We start from the raw sequence: 21,175 nt of genomic DNA on the forward strand, positions 1-21,175 counted from the left end.
TATATATATATATATATATATATATATATATATATAAACATGTTGAGGGGCACTCTGTATAGAGATTGAAAACAGCCGGGGTGCCTTCCAAGAAAGTAGATATAGCATGTCAGACGCTCCCATTTACAAGAAGCAGGCGGCGCTTGTCCGGTCTTAATAAATCCAAGAAGAAAAGTGTTTAATCAAATATATATATATATATATATATATATATATAAAATACAAAATGTGTCCGCACTCACGATATGTTTAAACCATCTCGCTGGGGTGACCAACCCATATGGGACTCAGGGCCTGATTCAGAGCCGGACGCTATTTGCGCTCGCTCGTTCAGAAAAAGGAAGGGTGGTTTTGGCAAAACCAATCCAGATCCAAAACACGAAGAAATATCCAGATCCAAAACCAAAACACAAAACACGAAAAGTGGCCGGTGCACACCACTAATATATATATATATATATATATACACGAGGTCTGTCTATACAGTTCGGTGAATGGTTTGCTATATCTGTATGCAACGTTTGTAACAAGGTCGCTCATGCGTGCTGACATGCATGGACATGTCTGGACTTGCCCTCAGTCGGGATTTGCCTGAGCCCGCCACCGTGCTGCCATTTCATTCATTTCAACAGAGTGTCCTGAGCAGTGTAAGTGTAACACCATTATGCCACACACAGTAATGCCCCTTACACCATTATGCCACAGTCATTAATGCCCCTTACACCACTATGCCACACAGAGTAATGCCCCCCCATGATGCCACACATAGTAATGCCCCTTACACCATTATGCCACACAGAGTAATGCCCCTTACACCATTATGCCACAAAGAGTAATGCCCCTTACACATAATAGGCTGGATGTACTAAGTATCGCATCTGCAATGTGGTGCATCCCCCCTGTCTTCAGGTACATGCCTCGGTATGTACTAAGAATTTCGCAAAAGGGCAACTCTCCTGATAAGAGCTGTCCTTTGCAATGGCTCCGGACAGAGGAACTAGCGGGATTAACACCCAGAAGTCCCTCTGGCATCCTTCTACGCATGTGCAGAAGGCCGTGGGCCGCGGGAGGTGATGGGAGCGTCCCGATAAGAAGCTCATATGCTTCTATTGGGTAACGCCACCTGAAGACATTCTGACCGCCTGCATCCCGACCACCGGGAACCCGTGCCCAATCCGAATTTGTATTATCAGTATGAAGATGTAATAATGGAGATATATTTGCCTGCAATTCAAGTGGTTAACTCTGTAATCGAATGCCTTAGATTATGAGAAGCGCTCTTTTCGTAGTCAATTTTCTCCAAACTATGAGCACATCAAGGCTTAGATATTAATTAGCACCCCTTTGTAGGGATGGACATCGGAAGCCGATGGTCAGCAACCATCTATGTTCCCAGTTTGATGAAAGTACTTTTCCCATCAAATTGCAGGTATTCGATGATTGCCAGCCATCTGATGCAGCTCTCTGATGGCCATCCAATGGCTGACAGCTTCTGTGCGGATGCAGGCACCTGGAAATGGTGTCCGCAGCACAGCTAATGTGCGCACGTGCAATGCTCTGAGGACCTCATTCAGAGTCGGTCGTAAGCAGCCGCTCGGACGTTCGCATCCGATGTTTCCAAACCACGCATGCGCACAGTTAGTTGTGCACATGTGCGTACGAGGCTTTGCGATCCAAAATGCTGTAGATCGTATGGCTTACGAGCAGGAAGTGGCTTCCCAGAGTTGATTGACATGAAAGGGCGTTTGTGGGTCTTGAGGGGGGTGGTGGTCTGAAAACGCAGGCGTGCCTCAGCGTTTTGAGGGCGTTTTAGAGGCGTACATAATTTACCTGCTACGACCGACATAGAAGGCTGGAAGTAGTAAAACGTGACTCTGCGAGCAGGTTCGAGGCCTGGCTGATCGTACAGCTTGAGGTTGGGTATGTGCTCTCTCAAGCACCAGAGTACAATCGATAATATCGAATGTTATTGATGTTAGGATTGATGTTTCTATTTTGAGCCACACAATGCAAGCAGCTAATAATCGTTTGTTGAAGCTAATAACACTGCTAATTGGCTTGTAATTGATTCCGCTGCGTTAGCATTAGCGAATAATAAGAATAAATAAATTTCATGCGGATGGCTTATTCTATGCGGTTTTTTGTTAATTTTAACATGCATTTAACAACAACACAACATTATTATTCCAAAATCCGGGTTTAAAATATTTTTTATTTACAAACGCACTACCAGTAATACATCAGCATGAACTAAATGACATTTGAACAATACAACACAAGCGGCCGCAACCATCAGAAGAAAATTAACATACAGCGACTGACAACGACTGACAACGATTGACTCGATCGCTAGCTGCTATCACTCGCTAGCTAGAGGAGGTGCATTGTTCACATATGGGCGTCACTTTGGTTTGCGACCGACCGGCCGTGCGATTGCTTCCTTTTTCAGTTTCTCGGTCGTTAGGCGTACTACCGAGCTGCCGCTTACGGCCGACTCTGAATGAGGTCCTGAGAGCTTCTGTGCATACGCACAGTAAAACCATCAATGCTCATAACATCAAATGGTTGCAATAAATGCAGGGCCAGATAACAATGGGGCGGATGGAGCTCCAGCTCCAGGCCTCCACATAAAAATAGGCCCATTGTCATGACAACATGATGATGACTGGACATCTGCTCTCCACACGGTCAGCCATAAATCATAAGTAGTGAAATGGTTTTTCTGTTTACCTCACAAAATGAAGCATTTTTTTTCCTTTACATATTTAGGGAGACATTGGGGCTGAGAGTATAGGGATGTACACGCCCACATGGCACTGGCCACACCCACACAGCACTGGTCTCCTCTGCTTCCCATACTAGGCCCTTGGTCATTTTCAGCTCCAGACCCATGTTGCCCTCAATGCGTCCCGGAATAAATGGCTAGTTGCCTTTGCATCACTGGAATTGATGTCGGAAGCCCAGCAACCATTCCATGCTGGGCTTCCGATGTCCATACTCCATACTTGCCTACCCTCCCGATTTGGTCGGGAGCCTCCCGAAAATCGGGTGCCACTCCCAACCTCCCGGGAAGGCAGGCAATCCTCCTGGCCCTGGCGATGTGCCCGCACCCCCCCGCACTTTTAAGTAAAAACACCGGCAGCAGGGGGGCCGGTGACGTGATTCGCGCTGAATTGCGTCATCGTGGCTCCGCCCCCTGCTGCACAATGCCATTAATCACGGCGTTGTGCATAGGGGCGGAGCCACGATGACGCGATCACGCTGTCACGCCCCATGCTCCGCCCCCAATGCTACGTCAGGTGCCGGGCCCCGCCCCCTTTGGCCATGTCACGCCCCCAGCCCTGTAAACCCTACAGCTCCCTCCCGGAAGGAGGGAGCTAAATGTCGGCAAGCCTGCCATACTCCTTAGGTGGTTTTTTCTTCTCCAAATGATGACACATCAGAACTAGGTTTGCTCTTTGTATAATATCCTTGGTACAGTATAAGCATGATTATAATATAAACTACTGCTGTATAATTATTCTTAATATCTATGAATGAATCATCTCAGTCAGGATAATTGCTGTCAGGTCACACCAATTATAAATAAAAGGAGGGTTAGTTAAACTTATATTATGAGTAAGTATAACGCAGATACTTAGTTTGCTAATAATCTATGGGTGATGTTAAGAAGACATCTAAATCCCCTTTATTCGGTGACATATACTGTACATACATCTGGGGGCTACACAGCAAATCTCAGCTCACAGCACAGCTTTCTGGGGCTTCAAATTCCTTGTGTTGTCAGTGGTGGTTATGGATTGAAAGATCTACAGTAAAAAGGTAGACAATGTCTAGATCAGGGGTGGGGAACCTTTTTTCTGCCGAGGGCCATTTTGATATATATAACATTATTTGCGGGCCTGGTTTAGGCCATGCCCCCTCCGTGTGACGTCCCATGGGGCGGGGCCACAATCGCTAGTGATTACAGCAATGCCCGGAGCATCCTGAGGATGCTCTGGGGAGCTGTAAGGGCAGCGGTGTGACCGTCTGAAGCACCCTAACGACGCTCCTGGCGGAACTGTTGCATAGATTCTGGCTGCTGGGTGACATTCTAGGAACCCTGGTAGCCAGATGAGGCTAGCAGAAAAAAGGTCATAGGGCCAGACTAAATGATACCGAGGGCCTTATAAGGGCCCCGGGCAGGAGGTTCCCCATCACTGTTCTAGATAGACACCAGATGTTAGACAGGCAATAGGTCGACATGTACAAAAGGTGGACACACTAAAGGTCGACATGTAAGAAGGTCAACAGGTACAAATGGTCAACAGTGCCAAAAGGTCCACATGCATATGGTTGTCATGAAAATGGTTGACACATTTTTTTTTCTAACCCTAATCTTCACCCTAACCCTCCCCTTGGTGCCTACCCTAACCGTCCCCCTGGTGCCTACCCTAACCCTCCCCTTGGTGCCTAACCTTAACCCTCCCTCCTGGTGCCTGTCCCTAACCATCCCCTTGGTGCCTAACCCTAACCCTCCCCTTGGTGCCTAACCCTAACCCTCTCTCCTGGTGCCTGACCCTAATCGTTCCTTCTAGTGCCTAACCCCTAACCCTCCGGCAAGTGCCTAACCCTAACCCTCCCTCCTGGTGCCTAACCCTAACCATTGGGGTAAGTGCCCAACCCTAACCCTAAAAAAATAATAATCACATGTCGACCATTTTCATGGCAACCATTTACACGTCGACCATTTGTACCTGTCCACCTTCTTATACTTCGACCTTTAGTGGGTCGACCTTTTGTCCCTGTTGCCCTATTGCCTGTTTAATATCTGGTGTCTATCAAGGCATTGTCTACCTTTTTACTGTAGATCTTTAGACCGGATACCGTAAGGGGTTTAAAGCAGGGAGCTCATTAAGCTTTCTCCACTCCCCCCCCCCACCCCTCCCCTATAGATGTACTATAATTATTCTATAAGCTGTGCACATGCCTGTCAGGGCTGTAGCTAGGGTAGTGCGGCCGGTGCCATCGCACAGGGCACCACAGGTCAGGGGGCGCTGTATGGGCCTGTCAAATTTATGTTTATTATCATTCTTGCTTGTAGCTTCCTCTTATTTCATCCCCAGCATCTCCTGGCCTCCCCTATCTCTTCCCTGGCCCTTGCCCATGAGGCCATTACCCTTTTTTGGATGCATTATGGCCCTGATTCAGAGCCGGACACTATCAGCGCTCGCTCGTTCAGAAAAAGGGGGTGGCTATTCAAATGAACCGTTCACTCTTTGCGGTCTGTTGCCGCCTCTATGTCTGAACGAGCGAACAAAACATGCGGTCGTTTTCTTGATAAAAACACCCCCTGGCCGCTCGCATCATACGTCATGTCCGCTATTTATTAGATTAATCGAGTGCATCGATCAGCGTATGAACTGCTCGCTATTCTTGTGGCTGTTTTTTCCTACCACTATATTGCGAGCAGTTCTGACTATAAAATAACCCAGTGACGTGGTCAATGACGCTGCTGTATTAATTATGCACACACATAAAACGCCCGTTTTGACCTTTAAGCACGCCTGCGTTCTGAATTCCACTCCCCGTTTTCAAGCACCTTCCCCTGTTACCACCCACATACGCCTCCTCCTGTCACTCAAAATAGCAGGCATTCGCTATATAGCGAACAAACGATTTTCGGCCACACTGACTGGTTCGCGCATGCGTATTACAAACCGTATGCATGCGCAGATGGGCGAACATCGTTCGGAACGAGCGTACTGCCGCTTACGAGCTGCTCTGAATGAGGTCCTATGGCCCTGATTCAGAGCCGGACGCTATTAGCGCTCGCTCGTTCAGAAAAAGGGGGTGGCTATTCAAATGAACCGTTCGCTCTTTGCGGTCTGTTGCCGCCTCTATGTCTGAACGAGCGAACAAAACATGCGGTCGTTTATTTGATAAAAACGCCCCCTGGCCACTCGCATCATAAGTCATGTCCGCTATTTATTAGATTAATCGAGTACATCGATCAGCGTATGAACTGCTCGCTAATCTTGTGGCTGGTTTTTCCTACAGCTATATTGCGAGCAGTTCTGACTATAAAACAACCTAGTGACGTGGTCATTGACGCTGCTGTATTAATTATGCACACCCATAAAACGCCCGTTTTGACCTTTAAGCACGCCTGCGTTCTGATCTCCACTCCCCGTTTTCAAGCACCTTCCCCTGTTACCACCCACATACGCCTCCTCCTGTCACTCAAAGTTGCAGGCATTTGTTATATAGCGAACAAACGATTTTCGGCCGCACTGACTGGTTCGCGCATGCGTATTACAAACCGTACACATGCGCAGATGGGCGAACATCGCTCGGAACGAGCGTACGGCCGCTTACGAGCGGCTATGAATGAGGTCCTATGTCCCTTTGAAAAATGAGGGAGGCGCCAATGCTTTTTCTGGCACAGGGCACCACTGTTACTGGTTTTCAGTTACAATCGTCATGCCAACAAATAAGATAGATTTGTAATAGACAATGCCACTGAGAAAAAAAAATGTTCCCTCCTCAAGGTAACTGATAATAATAACATATATGAAATTTGTAAATAGTTATGTGGTAATTTGCACTATGGCCCATATTCAATATGTTTCGCACCCACAATACGTTTTCGCCTGGTGGAGTTTTCGCCTACATCGCGTGTTTTGGTTGCAGAAACTTTTGTGCGCGTCCCCGCGATTCCCCGTATTCAATATGAAAGTACGTGAAAACGGCACCAGGCGATACTTGAACAGGCGGAAAGTCCTCTCCAAAATGGGGTAATCAGCCTGGCACCCCCCAAAAGATGCACTGACATGGGAGATCACTATGGATACCCCCGAATTGCCTCCTGAAGGTATTTGGTGTTTTTAAATGGTCTCAATAGACGCTGTTTTGCGTATTTGCATAAATGGTGAAGAATAGCATTTTGTTTTATTTTCTGGAGAAATTAACTAGTCCCTGCAAATTTTGGGTACCTGAAAATGGGTGGTAGCATATTTGAAAGTTGCTAAAGTATCGTTTTAAAATACTTAAAAAATCCACCTGCCGCAAACACCTGCAATAAAAAAAACACCTGGGGCATACTTGGGGACCCCCCTGAAGTCTATTTTGCTAGTTTTTAACTTTGTCCCCCAACTTTTTGTTTTTCGCCCCCAAAATGAAAGTAATTTTTTTGGGTGTTCGTAAATCTTTTTAAAGAATTTTTTGATGCCGTTTACCTTTGGGGGACTGTCTTAAGGCTGCACAGGGATTCCCGCAACGTTGCACCCAAAAACCCCAATTCTGCACTTTTTTCTGCCTGCTATTCATAGGCGAAACTTTTTAATTTATTACATTGCATTGACTATCCGCCCAGGCGGAAAGTCTTTCAAATTGAATGCGCCGATACTTTTCCGCCTGGCGAACTGATGTCATCTGTGAAACTTTTTCGCCGATCTTGGCTTTTCGCTCCAAATTGAATACGGGCCTATGACTGCATAGCTATAAGCCATTAAATGAATCTGAGGTAATCTTCTAAATTACTGGTAATGTCTGGATCTGTTAGGTACAGGGGGTCCTGATTGAGAGATGTGGTTGCAATGCAGACATTTACGCAGATCGAGCGATTGTTAGCAATTGCGCATGTATATAGGCCGCACGGCGCACGTACAGCGATTGTGATTACGCTCATGCAGAGGGTTCACTTGCAAAGTTAGTGATAGGTAGTCAGCATTTTGGAGAGGTAATGGAGGTGGACAGAAAAACGCAGGCGCGTCGGAACGTTTAAACACTTTTAACTGGGCGTCCATTAACCAGCCGCTGCGTCCTTGCTGGCAGCAGGAGAGCCCTCTGCGTGAACAATTGAACGATAACGATGTCATTATCGTTCAATCATTCATTTAAATCGTGTAGTGGATTTGCGCCTTTACCCAGAAGGCTGATGGCCGTCTGATCTGCGTTCCGTGTATCCGGTTTTGTGCGTGAGCGGCGGATGTGAGATGCTGTCGACGGGTGTCTCTAAGCACCGGACAGTGAGTAAGACATTATCGCATTTTCGCAATTATGATCCGTGAGCGATCACAACTGCGATGACTTTAGCGTCCAGATCGGAATAAATGCCCCTTATGTGGGGTTGTGAGACAGGAGATTGTCCTCGGGATGAAATGTGTGAAGGGAAAGTACCATACCCTGCTGTAACCGATCTTTTGGCAAGCACTTCACTGCACAGTACAATACCTAGCTGTTTGTTAGTTATTAGGCTTTTGACGAGGCAGTATTTGGCATAGAAGATATATCTTTCTAAGTGTACTGTAGGAATTTTGCCAAATTCCTAAAGTCGTAACTATATTTCATGTCAACCTACTTTTCTATACCTGACTTCAGAGAGAGGTGAGAGACAGCTATATGTGTAACTGGATGACCCCGTTTGCCCTTGTGGTATATGATTTTTTTTTGTCAAGTAAATTTTTTTATTGAAGCACCATGAAAGCAGAACATACATATTGTAACTTATATCATAACAGCTGATCATTGAATAAAATGAACAGTTACATAAATTTGTCACTGTGTGTTTGTGTATAATTATACAATTTGCAGATATAGATATAAACACAAATATTTCAATAAAACAAATTAGTCCCTGCTGAGACCAGAAGCTTATAGAATATAAAACAGCGATATCTTCTATTGTACTCTTAATCATTGTTTTGAGGATACACAGGCCTGTCAAGAGCCGTGCCGGGCCCCCGGTAAAAAGGGGGCGTGGCCGAATCAGGGGGGTTGTGGCCACGCCCCCTTAGGAAAAAAAAACCAGTGGGGGGCGCGAACAGCATGATTGCTCCCCCACAGGCATAGGAGACTGCTTTGACTGCTTCTTAGCAAGTGCAGCCCAGCACACAGCAGCATGTGCTGGTCTGCTGTGATGTAAGAGCTGGGGGGAGTGGTGCCAGACCCGGGCCCCCGCCAAGTCCCTCCAGCAAGCCCGGGCCCGGGTAATTAGTACCTGCCCCCCCCTCTCAGCGCCCTTGAGAATACATGTATCATTCCAGCAATCTAAACTAGAAAGGAGAGTGGCCACCGGAACAAGATACCAAGGGGGGAGGGGTGAAGGAAGGGGGAGGCTCAGAAGAATAAAGCAAAATCCCTTATACTGTAAGTCCAGCCTCATTGGAGGTTCCCCAGATATTGTTCAAAGACAATACCATTGAGTATATGTCAATGACATAACTCTCCCAAGTTAAGAAAATTTTTCCCAGACGAGCCTCCTTCTCTATAATCGTCTGAATCCAATCCATGGTAAATACATGAAAAAGTTTTTCTTTAAAAAGACGCTATGTAGGTGGAGAAGTTTCAATCCATTTCTGGAGTACCGTCTTACGGGCCACCACACTCACAATAAGCAGGAGCCTCCTGCAAACCCCTCGCCACTCGCTGACCTTCCGGAAGTATACCAAATAGAGTCCATGCATCAGTAAATGGTACATAATTCACCAGATGCTCAAGGGCATATCTCCTTACTTGTAACCAAAAAGTTCTCAAAAGAGGACAAGACCAGAAATAGTGATACAAGTTAGCAATGGTGGACTAACAGTGAGGACAAGAGGCTGAAGAGGTCATAGCCACCAAATACTATGTGGGGAGAAATATGCTTTATGAAAAATATTCAGAAACATCTCCTGATATTGAATAGCCAGGAGTAAAATACGTGATAGTAGAAGAGTTTTGGTAAGAATTTCGCATGATAATGAAGGAATCACCTGCACCACAGGTCAGGGGGTGCTGTTTGGGCCAGTAAAATTTCTGTTTATTATCATTCTTGCTTGTAGCTTCCTATAATTTCCTTCCCCAGCATCTCCTGGCATCTCCTATCTCTTCCCTGGGCCATCCGCATGAAGCCATGCCCATTTTTTGGGTGCATTATGTCCCTTTGAAAAATGAGGGGGCGCCAATGCTCTTTCTGGCACAGGGCACCAAAAAGTCTAGTTACGGCTCTACCTGCACTCAACTACTCATCCCAGTGCCAACCACCTCAGGTTGCATGGGTTATCTTAAAAAGGAATAGTGTATTGATAACGCCTTTTTTGTAGCCGGTTCTGAGAGGAGCATAGTGTTACATGTGTGTTCCCAAACCGAATCTGAAAAACATCTAATAACTGAAGCCACATAATACTTAGCCTGCATAAAAGCGAGAGGGTGAATACAAAATGAGGGAAACCTTTCTTATGCCTCCTCATAATTAAGTGTGCGTTCTAATGATATATTAAGAAAAGTACCTATAGTAGTCAGCCGTTCTTTATAAAGCTTAGTAAAAGGAAACGCTGCCCTACCCACCTGAAATTCTGGATTTCTTATAGAAGGCAGAAATATAGATTTATAAGAAGTTAACTGGCAACGGTGACGAATAATATGCCACACTTTTGTGTGTACCATGAAAGAGGATTATCTCGTATATGATTTGGAATTTCTGCATCATGCATATGCAAGAAGCTTACTAAATTACAGTCTTCTAAGAATTGGCCCTCAATTGATGAATTTGCATAAAGGTCTTGGTCATGAATCCAGTCTCGGAGATACCTTAATATTGCTGCGTGATTATAATTTAAGATATGAGGAAAATGAATACCCCTGTTTGCTTTGGTTTGCTGTAGTTTATGATATATGATTTTTAATTGCATTATCATCATCCCCCTGCCCAGCTTTCACTCATGGTGATGCATTGTACACCATACCTGCCGACTTTCTGGCTGCCCTTCCGGGAGGGAGCAGCCAGATCAGCAGGATGGGGGGGCGTGGCTGGGACAAGGGGGAGTGGCCGGGTGGGTGACGGGTACATGTGGGCGTGGTTGGGGGCACATGATCCTGTCAGTTTGGCCCCGCCCCTGCCACACAATGCCGATAATATAGGCATTTTGAAGCAGGGGGCGGGGCCAAAATTGACGCTAATCGTGTCACCGCCCCTCCAGCTGCAGGGGTTGCTAAGGTAATTGCAGGGGCGGCTAGAAGGGGTGGGCGGCAGCCGGGAGGATTGACTGCCTTCTCGGGAGGTCGGGAGCAGCACCCAATTTTCGGGAGGCTCCCGACCAAATCGGGAGGGTAGGCAAGTATGTTGTACACACAGTCAAGTATATATTATTATTATTACTACTATTATCTGCAACTGTAATCCTCTATTATGTTCATGGCTTCTGTAATATATGCAGATATGGGCACATTGGGTCCTTTTGGAGAAAAGAACTATAATAACTATTATTATATGTATATTGTTTTCACTCAGAAATGATTTAGTGAAAATTATCAGGGGAGAGTTTAATCTGGTGTCCACCGGTAAGTTACTGGTACAAATATCTGCATATCACTGGGAAAAATTCAATCATGTGTTTTCTATGCGGGAGACTCGCAGAGATTGACATTGTCAGTATAGTAATATAGATTCAATTAAATAAAACAAAAAATTACTGTAAGTATAATTGTCACTAATTAGAGGGATGTCAAAATCCTGACTGACTGGTTTTAACATTGATTGCACTTTATACTGTCATATACCAGCAGCATTGCACATATACACAGGTAGACGTGTACAATACATCTTTGATATGTGCTCTATTTCCAAAACAAGACGTCATAAAATAAATATTATTTTTTTATTTTTACAAATAATCTTATCAGTATAACTATAAACTAAGGGACTGGGGAGGGTGGATGTTATAGTTTAGTTTGGTTTAGCACAATTACAGGTAGGGAAATATAACTATAAATAAAAAGTAAGGGGACTGAGGTTTATTTTTTCCAAAAACTCCTTTTCCACTAAGGGGTATATTTTTGCTTTGTTTTTCACAGATTTTTGTCTGCCAGATTTAACAAGACAATAATACTTAATGCAAAACAAGCCTGATATAGCATTTACTAATAATGAGAGAGAGAGAATGAGAGAAAAGTAGAGATATTATACCCCTGGGTTTTTGCTGGGTCTACCCGGGTCGCAACTCAGTGTAAAAAGGTCCCTGAAAAATAACCCAGGTCAAGTCACCCAGCAATCCAACCCAGGTAGCTATCAGGGTTGGACCCAGGATGGACCTGGGTAATGGTGCAGTGTAAACGGTGCAACCCGGGTTATCTGACCTGGGTCATGCCTAAAATGAGCTGATTGGTGGTTGTGGGGCAGTCACCTCCCACTTTTTATGACCTCACAGGTTTAGCAGGGCAGACCTGAGTTCAGTGTGAACAGGGCTGACCTGGGAGTAACCCAGATCAAAGGTGCAGTGTAAATGGGTCTGACCTGGGTTTTTGGTGGAAAAGAGAGACAGAGGTACGTGTCTGTACAAGTAATTTTACATTGATTTGAAACAGATGAGCAAGACCGAAAAAATTAAAGAATATACGAGATGAAAGATGAGACTGAAGAGTGAATGAGCTCTGACAGATGAGAGAGAGGGTGTGTGTGTGTTTTATTACCACTATCATTTTAATGTCGCTTAAGCAGTTGATTTTGTCAATTCAATCAATAAAATGACAACCACATTCATCTCAGTCACCCCTTGTCTTTTCCCATTGTTATGTATTACAGGTTGTGTCTCCCATATCCAAATATTTATTGTATTTATTTATTACCAGTTATTTATATAGCGCACACATATTCCGCAGCGCTGTACAGATAATTTCTTACCATTCATGTCTGTCCCTGCCCCAGTGGAGCTTGCAATCTATGGTCCTCATTTAGAGCCGGACGCTATTTGCGGTCGTTCGTTCAGAAAAAAGGGGTGGCTATTCAAATGAACCTTTCGCTCTTTGCGGTCTGTTCACGCCTCTATGTCTGAACGAGCGAACAAAACTTGCGGTCGTTTTTTGAATAACTACGCCCCCTGGCCGCTCGCATCCTACGTCATGTCCGCTATTTATTAGATTAATTGAGTACATCGACCAGCGTATAAACTGCTCGCTATTCTTGTGGTTGGTTTTCCTACCCCAATCTTGCGAGCAGTTCTGACTATAAAATAACCCAGTGACGTGGTCAATAACGCTGCTGTATAAATTATGCACACCCATAAAACGCCCGTTTTGACCTTTAAGCAAGCCTGCGTTCGGATCTCCACTCCCCGTTTTCAAGCACCTTGCCCTGTTACCACCCACATATACGCCTCCTCCTGTCACTCAAAATAGCAGGCATTCGCTATTTAGCGAACAAACGATTTTCAGCCGCACTGACTGGTTCGCGCATGCTTTTTACGATCCGTACGCATGCGCAGTTGGACAAACATCGCTCGGAACGAACGAGCGGCCGCTTACGAGCGGCTCTGAATCAGGCCCTATATTCCCTATCACATGCTCACACACATACACACTATGGTCAATTCTTGTGGGAAGCCAGTAAACCTGCCAGTATATTTTTGGAGTGTTTGAGGAAACCGGAGTACCCGGAGGAAGTCCACGCAAGCACAGGGAGAATATATAAACTCCACACAGTTAGGGCCGTAATGGGAATCGAACCCATGACCTCAGTGCTGTGAGGCAGTAACGCTAACCATTACACCATCTGTGCTGCCCCAAATATTCCGAAATAGGGAATATTCCGAAATACGGAATATTCCGAAATACGGAATAATTTTGGCATGACTGAGATAATGAAACCTTTTATTTTTGATGGTTCAATGTACACAAACTTTGTCTAAGGCACAAATTATTAAAATTATTGTATAAAATTACCTTCAGGCTGTGTGTATAAGGTGTATATGAAACATAAAGGAATTTCATATCTGTACACAAACTTTGCTTGAGCCACAAATTTATTGAAAATATTGTATAAAATTACCTGCAGGCTATGTGTATAAGGTGTATATAACACATAAATGCATTCTGTGTGTATATCGGGGTCCCATTCCCAAAATATTTCATTATGATATGCAAGTATTCCAAAATACGGAATATTCTGTTATCCAAAATACCCCTGGTCCCAAGCATTTTGGTTATGGGAGACTCAACCTGCATATAACCCCCTGAGTCACTCCCACCCAGGTACATAGAAAAATAGGTTACTTACAGCTCCCGGGATGCATAACTTGTTCCTTCTGTGCCTCCCAGGCAACTGACTCACAGACAACCAGCACAATTTCTTATCTCCAACTTGGCAGCAATAATTGATTAGTTCCTTCTAGCTGGATTGGTTAGTCTATTTTGCATTACTACTAAACACCATATATTACCATAACTGGCACTTCTCTCTGTATAGCACAAGGAGTCAAAAGAAAACTCCTTCTGGAGTGGCCGGGACAAGGGGGAGTGACCGGGACAAGGGGGGGGGGGCATGGCCGACACAAGTGGGAGTGGCCGGGTGGGTGATGGGCACTTGTGGGCGTGGCGGGGACGGGGAGACGCGATCACGTCAGTTTGGCCACTCCCCCACTACACAATGCCGATAATATAGGCATTGTGAAGCAGAGGACGGGGCCAAAATGACGCAAATCGCGTCACCAGCCCCCAGCTGCGGGGGTTGCTAAGGTAATTGCAAGGGGGATAGAAGGGGTGGGTGGCAGCCAGGAGGATTGCCTGCCTTCCTGGGAGGTCGGGAGCAGCAGCCGATTTTCGGGAGGCTCCCGACCAAATCGGGAGGGTAGGCAAGTATGTTGTACACACAGTCAAGTATATATTATTATTATTATTATTATTATTATTATTATCATTATTATTATTATTATTACTATTATCTGCAAATGTAATCCTCTTTTATGTTCATGGCTTCTGTAATATATGCAGATATGGGCACATTGGGTCCTTTTGGAGAAAATAACTATTATAACTATTATTATATGTATATTGTTTTCTCTCAGAAATGATTTAGTGAAAATTATCAGGGGAGAGTTTAATCTGGTGTCCGCCTGTAAGTTACTGTTACAAATATCTGCATATCACTGGGAAAAATTCAATCATGTGTTTTCTATGCGGGAGACTCGCAGAGATTGACATTGTCAGTATAGTAATATAGATTCAATTAAATTAAACAAAAAAATACTGTAAGTATAAATGTCACTAATTAGAGGGATGTCAAAATCCAGACTGACTGGTTTTAAACAATGATTGTACTTTATACTGTCATATACCAGCAGCATTGCACAACTACACAGGTAGACTTGTACAATACATCTTTGATATGTGCTCTATTTCCAAAACAAGACATCACAAAATAAATATAATTTTTTTATTTTTGCAAATAATCGTATCAGTTTAACTATAATCTAAGTGACTGGGGAGGGTGGATGTTATAGTTTAGTTTGGTTTAGCATAATTACCGGTAGGGAAATATAACTATAAATAAAAAGTAAGGGGACTGAGGTTTATATTTTCCATAAACTCCTTTTCCACTAAGCCTAAGGCAGTGGTTCCCAAACTGTGTGCCGTGGCATCCTGGGGTGCCTCGTGACACTTGCAGGGGTGCCTCAGGATGGTTCTCCAGCACCAAATCAAATTATTTATGGCCAATGTAATGTAAATATGTGGACAAACAGGAGCTCAATCCTGTCCTCCACTACATAACTGAAGCTAAGGATGACAGGTAAGCACAATGTACTTCACTTTACTACTTCACTACATTTGTTTTTTAATTTCTCAATAAAAGACTTTTGGCTTAGGGGTGCCGTGAAGATAATGCTGACACTCTAGTGTGCCATGATTCAAAAATGTTTGGGAACCACTGGCCTATAGCTGCATACACACACAACGATTTTGTTACCAACGATTTTATGAACGATTTTATGAACGATTTTCTGTCAGATTATTTGTCAGATTTTTTAAAGTGTAATGAACGATTTTTATGAACTACAAACGATTTTTGCATATTCCCTTAATGAAAATCGTTCAGTTGACAAGTCTGACTGAACTACAAACTACAAACGTGAGCGCGCATGAATGATAATCGTTCATCATTTGACTCAGAAAGTGAACGATTTTTACAAATGATTATCGTTAAACAATATCGTTTAACGATAACCGGTCAAAAAATCATTGTCTGTGTATGCAGCTTAAGGGTTATATTTTTGTTTGTTTTTTTACAGATTTTTGTCTGCCAGATTTATCAAGACAATAATACTTAATGTGAAACAAGCCTGATTTAGCATTTACTAATAATGAGAGAGAGATAATGAGAGAAAAGTAGAGATATCAAAGAGACAGATGTACGTGTCTGTGCATGTAGTTTTACATTGATTTGAAACAGATGAGCAAGAACGAAAAAATGAAAGAAAGTAGGAGATGAAAGATGAGACTGAAGAGTGAATGAGCTCTGAAAGATGAGGGAGTGTGTGTGTTTTATTACCACTATCACTAATTTTAATGTCGCTTAAGCAGTTGATTTTGTCAATTCAATCAACAAAATGACAACCACATTCATCTCAGTCACCCCTTGTCTTTTCCCATTGTTATGTATTAAGCTGCATACACACACACAACGATTTAGTTAATGAACGATTTGAGTAAACGATTTTCTCCCTTGAAAAAATGAACTAAAATCGTTTACTAAAGTTGTTCATTTACTATGTTCATTTAAATGTAATGAACGATTTTTTAGAACTACAAACAATTTTTGCATATTCCCTTACTGAAAATCGTTGAGTTGACAAGTCTGACTAAACTACAAACGTGAATGCGCATGAACGAAAATCGTTCATCGTTTGACTCAGAAAGTGAATGATTTTTACAAACGATTATCATTAAACAATATAGTTTAACGATAGTAGTTCAAAAAATCGTGTGTATATGCACCTTAACAGGTTGAGTCTCCCATAGCCAAATATTTATTTTAGTTATTTATTACCAGTTATTTATATAGCGCACACATATTCCGCAGCGCTGTACAGAGAATTTCTTACCATTCATATCTGTCCCTGCCCCAGTGGAGCTTACAATCTATGGCCCTCATTCAGAGCCGCTCGTTAGCGGCAGTACGCTCGTTCCGAGCGATGTTTGCACATCTGCGCATGCGTACGGTTTTTAGTACGCATGCGCGAACCAGTCAGTGCGGCCGAAAATCGTTGGTACGCAATATAGCGAGTGCCTGCTATTTTGAGTGACAGAATGAGGCGTATGTGGGTGGTAACAGGGGAAGGTGCTTGAAAATGGGGAGTGGAGATCCGAACGCAGGCGTGCTTAAAGGTCAAAACGGGCGTTTTATGGGTGTGCATATTTAAAACAGCAGCGTCATTGACCACGTCACTGGGTTATTTTTTAGCCAGAACTGCTCGCAAATTTGTGGTAGCAAACACCAACCACAAGAATAGCGAGCAGTTCATACGCTGGTCGATGTACTCGATTAATCTAATAAATAGCGGACATGACGTAGGATGCGAGCGGCCAGGGGGCGTTTTTAACAAATAAACGAGCGTATGTTTTGCTCGCTCGTTCAGACTTAGAGGTGTGAACAGACTACAATGTGCGTACGGATCATTTGAATAGCCACCCCTTGTTTTTAAACGAGCGACCACAAATAGCGAACGGCTCTGAATGAGGGCCTATATTCCCTATCACATGTTCACACACATACACACTATGGTCAATTCTTGTGGGGAGCCAATAAACCTGCCAGTATATTTTTGGAGAGTGGGAGGAAACCAGAGTATCAGGAGGAAACCCACGCAAGCACAGGGGGAATATACAAACTCCACACAGTTAGGGCCATAATGGGAATCGAACCCATGACCTCAGTGCTGTGAGGCAGTAACGCTAATCATTACACCATCTGTGCTGCCCCAAATATTCCAAAATACGGAATAATTTTGGCATGACTGAGTTAATGAAACCTTTTTATTTTTGATGGTTCAATGTACGCAAACTTTGTCTAAGGCACAAATTATTTAAAATATTGTATAAAATTACCTGCAGGCTATGTGTATAAGGTGTAAATAATACATAAATGCATTCTGTGTGTATATCGGGGTTCCATTCCCAAGATATTTCATTATGATATGCACATATTCCAAAATACGGAATATTCTGTTATCCAAAATACCCCTGGTCCCAAGCATTTTGGATATGGGAGACTCAATCTGTATATAAACCCCTGAGTCACTCCCACCCAGTTACATAGAAAAATAGGGCACTTACAGCTCCCCGGATGCATAGCTTGTTCCTTCTGTGCCTCTCATACAACTGACTCACAGACAACCAGCACAATTTCTTATCTCCAACTTGGCAGCATTAATAGATTTTTCTAGCCACCTGAGAGGGTGTGTCCTTAGAGAGACAAAAGCTGCAGGCTACAGCCAATGTGGGATCCTATAACTGCAATCCAAGGATTGTTTTCCTACTTTATATGCTTAATATACAAGTATACTTAAGGTACACGCATATTATTATTCATATATACGTAATTCACGGTGTAACTAGTTACTACACTATCAGGCGCTTGTCCTTGTCCCGCTTTTTTCCCCATATATATATTAGAGGTGTGCACCGGCCACTTTTCGTGTTTTGGGTTTTGGTTTTGGATCTGGATCTTTCTTCGTGTTTTGGATCTGGATTGGTTTTGCCAAAACCACCCTTCCGTGTTTTGGGTTCTGGGTTTTGTGTTTTGGATCTATATTTTTTTTAAAAAAAGCATAAAAACAGCTTAAATCACAGAATTTGTGGGTTTTTCTGCTCCTATGCAATTATTAACCTCAATAACCTTCATTTCCACTCATTTCCAGTCTATTCTGAACACCTCACACCTCACAATATTGTTTTTATGGCCAAAAGATTGCACCAAGGTAGCTGGATGACTATGCTAAGCGACACGAGTGGGCGGCACACACGTGGCCCATCTAGAAGTGACACTGCAGTGGCAGACAGGATGGCAGTTTGAAAAACTAGGCCCCAAACTGTACATAATTCAAAGAAAAAAAGAGGTGCAAGATGGAATTGTCCTTGGGCCCTCCCACCCACCCTTATGTTTTATAAACAGGACATGCACACTTTAACAAACCAATCATTTCAGCGCCAGGGTCTGCCACATGACTGTGGCTGAAATGATTGGTTCGTTTGGGCCCCCACAAAACAAGCTTACAATTAATGTGTCCCTGCACAAACTGGCTCTACGGAGGCAAGATGTCGTCCTCATCCTCCTCATCCACCGATTCCTTGGATAAAACAGGAAAAAGGGATTTAGGTGTCCCTGGACTGCTTACGGTCTTAGCCAAAGTTTCTGAAATTGACAGTAACTTTTTATGAACGCGCTGCAGGTGCCGTATAAGGGAGGATGTTCCTAGGTGGTTAACATCCCTACCCCTACTTATTTCACCTTTACATGTGGTACATATGGCAAGACAGTTGTTGTCCGGATTTGGATAGAAATATTGCCAGACCAAAGAGGTGGAATGTTTGGTCTTCTGCCCAGGCATGACCGTGATGGGCTTTTTCATCCCACGGACAACAACTGTCTCCCCCGGAGCCTGATTTAAACAAACCACATCACCATCAGAATCCTCTCGCCAACTTCCTCCTCAGCGCCAGCTACACCAGTATCCTCATCCTGTTGTACTTCAACAGTGACATCTTCAATTTGCATATCAGCAAGTGGACTGTGGGTGTTCCTTTCAGCACTTGCAGGGGGCGTGCAAATGGTGGAAAGAGCCACCTCTTCCCTTCCAGTGCTGGGAAGGTCAGGCATCGCAACCGCCACCACACTTGGACTCTCCTTGGGGATTTGTGATATCTTCTTAGAACGCACAGTTCTTCGCTGTGCTTTTGCCAGCTTAACTTGTTTGATTTTTTTAGCGGGAGGAGGGCTTCCATCGTCATGTGAAGCTGAACCACTAGTCATGAACATAGGGAAAGACCTTAGCCATTCCTTGCCACTCCGTGTCGTAAATGGCATATTGGCAAGTTTACGTTTCTCTTCAGATGATTTAAATGTTTTTTTCAAGGTAGTTTTCCTGAACTTTGTCATTTGGGATTGTATGTGCCCTCTACTATGACATTGGGCATCGGCCTTGGCAGACGACGTTGATGGCATGTTATCGTCTATGTCATGACTAGTTGTAGCAGCTTCAGCACTAGGAGGAAGTGGTTCTTGATCTTTCCCTATTTTATTTTTATCGGAGAAAGTTTGGTCCTCCATTTATGTTATATTGATATATACGTGCGGCTAAGGCGCACACAAACACAGAAAATAATTTTTTATTTTTGTTGGAGACTAGTGCACTTTGTGGGTCACACCCCCCTTTAAGAAATGAGCCAGCCGGCTCTTTACTTATGGGACACAGGCGCACGCTTGGCGCTGCTCCTTTGTTGATGCACGTGCAGCTACAGCCCACACAATTCACAAACACAGAAAATATTTTTAATTTTGTTTGGAGTGCCCTTTGGGGGTCACAGCACCCTTTAATGGACAAGCCAGTCGGCCTTTTACTTATGGGACACAGGCACACACTTGGTGCTGCTCCTTTGTTGATGCACGTGCAGCCACAGTGCACACAATTCACAAACACAGAATTTTTTTTTTATTTTGTTTGGAGTGCCCTTTGGGGGTTACAGCACCCTTTAGTGGTCAATCCAGCTGGCCCTTTATTTATGGGACACAGGCGCACGCTTGGCACTACTTTGTTGATGCACGTGCGGCTACTGCGCACACAATTCACAAACACAAAAAAATATATTTTTTTATTTTGTTTGGAGTGCCCTTTGGGGGTTACAGCACCCTTTAACGGACAAGCCAGCTGGCCTTTTACTTTTGGGACACAGGCGCACGCTTGGCGCTGCTCCTTCGTTGATGCACATGCAGCCACAGTGCACACAATTCACAAACACAGAAAAAATGTTTTTATTTGGTTTGGAGTGTACTTTGGGGGTTACAGCACCCTTTAACGGTCAAGCCAGCCGGCCCTTTACTTATGACACAGGCGCACGTTTGGCACTACTTTGTTGATGCACGTGCGGCTACTGTGCACACAATTCACAAAGACAGAAAATATTTTTTTATTTGGTTTGGAGTGTACTTTGGGGGTTACAGCACCCTTTAACGGTCAAGCCAGCCGGCCCTTTACTTATGACACAGGCACACGCTTGGCACTACTTTGTTGATGCACGTGCGGCTACTGCGCACACAATTCACAAACACAGAAAATATTTTTTAATTTGGTTTGGAGTGTACTTTGGGGGTTACAGCACCCTTTAACGGTCAAGCCAGCCGGCCCTTTACTTATGACACAGGCGCACGCTTGGCACTACTTTGTTGATG

Source organism: Taudactylus pleione, unplaced genomic scaffold, assembly GCF_031769625.1.
Source record: "Taudactylus pleione unplaced genomic scaffold, aTauple2 ptg000290l, whole genome shotgun sequence".
Lineage (NCBI taxonomy): Eukaryota > Metazoa > Chordata > Amphibia > Anura > Myobatrachidae > Taudactylus > Taudactylus pleione.